We start from the raw sequence: 5,416 nt of genomic DNA on the forward strand, positions 1-5,416 counted from the left end.
TTCGAAAACTTCTGAAGCAAACAACATGCTCTAGCGGCATCCACTATGAGACCAGTTTATTGAAAGCAGGTTGCTTGAATATGAACAGTATATAAAAAAACAGTAAAAATGGCAGGAAACCAGGAAGGAAACCGTGAAGAGAAAGAGAGAGGGCAGGAAACAAAAACCCTGATGGATCTTGGTGTGTGCCACATCACTGTGGGTTTTCCCTATATCTGCTCCTGCATGTCTTATGCTGTTCTGTCTGAGGGACACTGCTAGTCGCCACTCAGCTTGCCTTTTGAGACATAAAGCAGCTGGCTTTTTTTTTTTTTTTTGCAAAAAAATTAAACAGTGTATCAAAATTTAGGGACCTTGAAAGGTCTTAAAACATTACATCGAGGGTATTCAATGATATTAAGGGCATTTCTGAATCCTGCTCAACATTTTTTACAGCTGTTGGAGTTTCCCGAGCATAAATATTTGTAACCTGTTATATAGATAAGGCTGCTGCTAATACTTTGCATGCATACATCCAGTTGCATTTCAAAACATAAATTGTAAAAGGAGGGTTTAAAACAATACATAACTGGGACACACTAACTACTTCTAGTCGGAAACAATTCAAGTGTTAGCGTCAGTGCCTGTATACGTGGCGCTCTTCACGTCAGTGCTACACAGTCAAAGATTCTTTGGAGCTGATAGCCTAATAATATTAGCATTTAGTCAAGAACCGAATATTGTCGCAATGAAATGGTGTGATATTTCCATAATACTTTCGGCAGCAAAGAAAACTGAAATAAGTTCTTGATAAGGGCCACCTCGCACTCACAGCTATGGTTCACATGTGCTATGTAATTTCATACTATCATTCAAACCACAATCATGATCCATAGAAACCTTTTTCTATACCCACATGACCTCCTTAGTTCTTATTTGGAGAAACTTGGGATGGAAAGGGCAGTATATCTTGATGTAATTGCGATTAAAGTGTCCAGATATTGTTTCAGTTAAGGCAGTGCCATTTGCTTAAAACGTCCGGCATGTTCCTTTACTAAAGGAACTAACTAAGCAGGTCTGTGCTCTTTGCACTAATTGGGGGCATAATAAGGTTCTGACTCTATCCAGGAAATCTGACCAAAAGAATGCTTTGTTGCATCGGCTGTGCCTCATCTAAAGCCCTGCTTTTATATTTCTTTTCTTATGTCTTGAAGGAACAAAGAAGAAACTCGTTGCAGTGTGCAGTAGACTGCCTAAAGGCAATATGTGTTGATGAGCACTATGTATTGGCTGAAGTCTCAGGTTGTGCTTCAGCATATGAGTACAGAGGTTTACTAGTAATAAAATAAGTATAGATAAGTGCAAGTATTTTGTATAGTATGCATATAATACATTTACATCTACGCGCAGTGCCTCGATTTAACCATTAAGTTGTGGATTTTAGTTTTCTTTTCCCATAATTGGCTCCGTTTACGTGGGAGAGCATATGACTGTATGCTAAGCTGCTTAAATCCATGCTTCTTTGAACTTTCGATGAGGATTGAGCGCTTAATTACTAGGTGAATGGTATATATTTCAAGAACACATCCTAACTGCTCTTCGTAGGCTGTGATGTCTGATATATAGCAAGCTTACTGAATGGAAAGAGGGATTCTTCAGATAAGTAGGCTTCAGTTACATATTTCGCCACACAGTGTGAGCCGCAGAAGCCTATTGCCACATGCTGCTGTGAGGTACTAGAGTCGAATAAAATCGAAGAATGAATTTTCATATGCCCCACAAAGGCTGATTTTACACCACGCGATTTTGTTAAGCCTTGGTTAATCATCTTGCATTTGCTGCCCGCTTGCAATAACATGTTAGTGTCAAGAGGATTAACCACGAAATCATGAAAATCGGCTGATGCTATGAAGGGCTCCCTCCCCAGCTCCACGGAACATGCCATGTGAGAGAGATATGCATATAGGGTATACAGGCTTTCTCTAGACTGTCCGACTTACACATTTAAAAACTGTTCCAACCTCAAAGATGTGAAGACCTTCCTTACCTGAGGGCACGGCCGCACTGAGTTCTTGTCAACCGTGTGGAGGTCCTCAACAATTTTTTTCAGTTTCTGTAGAACCTTGCGCGTCTCTAAAACAGTAGTTCAGCAGAGGTATAAAAAACTGTAGTGAAGCAAAACAGCATATTTTGCAAGATGTTTTCAATAACATAATTACGCTCGCCTACCATATGGGGCTGTGCTGTAAAATATCAATCAGACACAGACACAACTCTACAGTGCTGCCCAAACTTTCATTCGCTTGGAACTCTATTATAAAAGAGTGGATTTATAACCCGCCAAAAAGTAACTGTAACCAATAAAGTTTGATTTGATTTAAATTTGGAAGATGCTTAAGCTTCACCTTAAGTGTAGAGGCAATAGTGCCTTTAACATCGCCTTTGCATTGCGCTAATCTTTTAAAACACGTTTTCGTCTATTGTTTTGTTTTTTTTTTTTAATTTTAGAGCTATTAATCTAAAACACGCGTTAGTAAGTCATAAGGATCATATGCGCTCTCTGGGGGCCCCTCTAATCACAAAACGGACCGAATCGCGAAGCGCTCTTGCAATTCGGTGTGACGTAACCCTACGTCAGTGATTTCTACTGCTTCGCTTCAGTCCGCGAACAGCGAGCGGTTCGCGCTGAATGCTCGCCGCGAACGGGCGGACCGCAGTTCGGGGGTCACGTGGTCGATCGCTTCGCGTTTCGGTCCGTCGTGTGAATACACCTTATTAAAACACGCTTGGTACTGACAGCCCTTGGGGGCATATGAGTGGCGTGTTTTCTTTGCATTGTCTGAATTCAGGATCAAAATACAATTTTTTTTAATTACTATTTCCTGAAGTACCTTCATTAGAGCAACATCCTCACTAATTTTGGACCCTCCCCCAAATCGCTGTTTACAATGTGGTTGTGAAGCTATGACTGTCAATCAATTCTGCGGAACGAGCTGCATACGTTATTGCGTGAGTTATCAAGCTTGTTAGGCTACCAGGATGAACTGAAACTATAGATCATTAAATGTCACACCCCTTAACAGCACCACGAAGATATGACGTACCATGAACATCCTCCAGTTCTTCAATTCTGCGTTTCAAAGCCCAAATTTCTTCTCTGGACGTCTCGCACTGGGAACATGACTTTGGATGCAAAATATGAAACCAAGAAAAAATATGAAACTCCCCTGCAGCATTAATAATAGAAGAAGCAGCAAAAAACACGTGTAATAAGACACAACACTTTTATGGCTCAGCTTAACCTAATACCGCACTGGACCTCGTATTCATCAAATACAAGAAAAAAAAACAAATAAGCTGGAAATGCTAATGTATCAGCTTACAAATTGCTTGCTGCGTTACAATTTCTCGAAACATAATCCATGACTGGTAATTAATGCGAAGAATCAGTGGTTTAAATTTTAAGAAAGCCTTTAAAAAATGGTGCCTCTCCTTCCTAGAGTTTAATTTTACATTTACCGAGTACAAAACAGCGCTACGGGTCACTTACCTGGTCATTAGCACTGCGCGGTGTTGAGCTCTGTTGTAGCTCCTCTATGTCTCCTTTAGAAGCCAGCTGGGCACGTCTGCGCTCTAGTATGCGAGGCTTGCCTGGAACAAATTGTTCACGGCAAGGAGAATGACTCTGTAACCGCAAAGATGGGGAAAGTCGCCACTACTTACCGATGTCAATTATTTTGGCAGGTGCTGCCTCCTCGCCTTCCTTCCAGTTCAACAACTGGACCGTGCCACGCAGTTCATTAATTGCTTTCTGTTGGAAGCCTATAGAAGCACTGCAGCAGGCAACCAGCTAGACGCCCCAACCAAACTCTGAGCAACGGCCTAGAGCGAACTGGCTTGGATTAGAGGACGAAGCCCGCACCCCCTTCGTTCCCACGGTCGAACCAATGCGCGTCAAGTCTCAAACGCAACACGCACAGAAAAAAATTGCACCTGTACGGCGCCGACTGGCCGGACGTGCATCGGCAGAGGCAGACTGTGGATGTCGGGTTACAATGGATGTGTGCGCGTGGTGATATTCGATTCGCGCGCGCCGGATACCAAGCGGCCGCTTTCAAGGCGGGGGTGGCCTCGAGAAACGAAGAAAAAAGCTAATACACAGTCTGAAGTTCACTGAACTTTCAGATGCGGCATTCGGTCTCGCGCGCAGAGTGTACGACACAAGGTAGCTCCTTGCTCAAAACTACAACGCTACAAGTGACACGCATGATCACCCGCATCACCAACAGGCGGCATGGCATGCGCGAAGAGGACACACTAAAACTAGTTAGAAACCTGGTAGTGAGCAGAATTATGTACAGCCTGCCCTACCAGTGCCTCAACAAGAGTGAAATACAACAAGCTGATGCCCTGCTACGCAAAGCGTATAAGACGGCGCTCCGATTACCGCGCAACACGTCTACAGAAAAGCTCATGGCGCTTGGATTGCAAAACACATTCGAAGAACTACGCGAGGCGCAGCTTGAGTCGCAAAAACTCAGGCTGCTGCAGACAACGACTGGAAGAACGCTTTTACAGAGACTCGGATACTGTGAGCAGATGCGAGAAATAGCGAGGACGGTAACGATCCCCGACGAACTTCGCAAGTCCCTCAAGGTAGCTCCAATCCCGAGAAACATGGACCCTAACCTCCACCAAGGTAGAAGAGAAGCAAGGGCCAATTTTTTTCAAAAAACATACGCTCCTGAAGACACGACTGTGTATGCAGACGCGTCCTCGAGAGGAGGACAGAACAAAATTGCAGTGGCCACGGTGGTCAATTCGTCTCTACGCGAAGTGACCAGCGCCTCTATCCGACACTGCACAGCAGCAGAGGCCGAGGAAGTAGCCATTTCTCTAGCGGTGGCGGAGGGCTATAGAGCTGGGCGGTCGCTAACGATACTCACGGACTCTCAAACAGCCTGTCGAAATTTCATGAATGGTAGGATTGGTCGTCACGCGCTTCGTATACTCCTCGAAGCGAGCGACAGATTTAAAAACCACGAAGAAAACAAGACCAGACACAAAATTATATGGGTACCGGGGCACATGGGGGTGGCAGGGAACCAAGAGGCTGACAGGATAGCTCGAGCATACACTACTTTCCGAGCATCCGACGGGTCCGCGGAACTTTTGCCAGCACCCAAGGCATACTCGGCCATACTAGAAAACTATAGAGGAAGAAGAATGCGATATCCCCCACCGCACAGTTCTCTCACCAGAGAGGAAACTGTCATATGGAGACAATTACAGACGGGTTCATACCGAAACCTACACATACTAAACAAAATGCACCCTACCTTATACGCTGACAGATGTCCGTGGTGCTATGAAAAACCAACACTGTATCACATCACATGGGCATGTCAAAACATAGATGTGGTCCCCAAAATTCGAA

At 44.2% G+C, this 5,416-nt stretch overlaps 1 long non-coding RNA gene across 1 annotated transcript; it reads right to left on the bottom strand.

Moving 5' to 3' along the window:
- Positions 1-3,083: 3,083 nt before the first annotated feature.
- On the bottom strand, positions 3,084-3,907 carry LOC146177747 (uncharacterized). The gene is made up of 3 exons (XR_014701339.1): positions 3,703-3,907; positions 3,530-3,630; positions 3,084-3,162 (listed from the first exon to the last, which is right to left on the bottom strand). It is a non-coding gene; the product is annotated as an uncharacterized LOC146177747 (long non-coding RNA).
- Between the last annotated feature and the right edge of the window lie 1,509 nt (positions 3,908-5,416).

This window comes from Amblyomma maculatum, chromosome 10, assembly GCF_055883805.1.
Source record: "Amblyomma maculatum isolate TAMU_Amacu chromosome 10, ASM5588380v1, whole genome shotgun sequence".
Classification (NCBI taxonomy): domain Eukaryota; kingdom Metazoa; phylum Arthropoda; class Arachnida; order Ixodida; family Ixodidae; genus Amblyomma; species Amblyomma maculatum.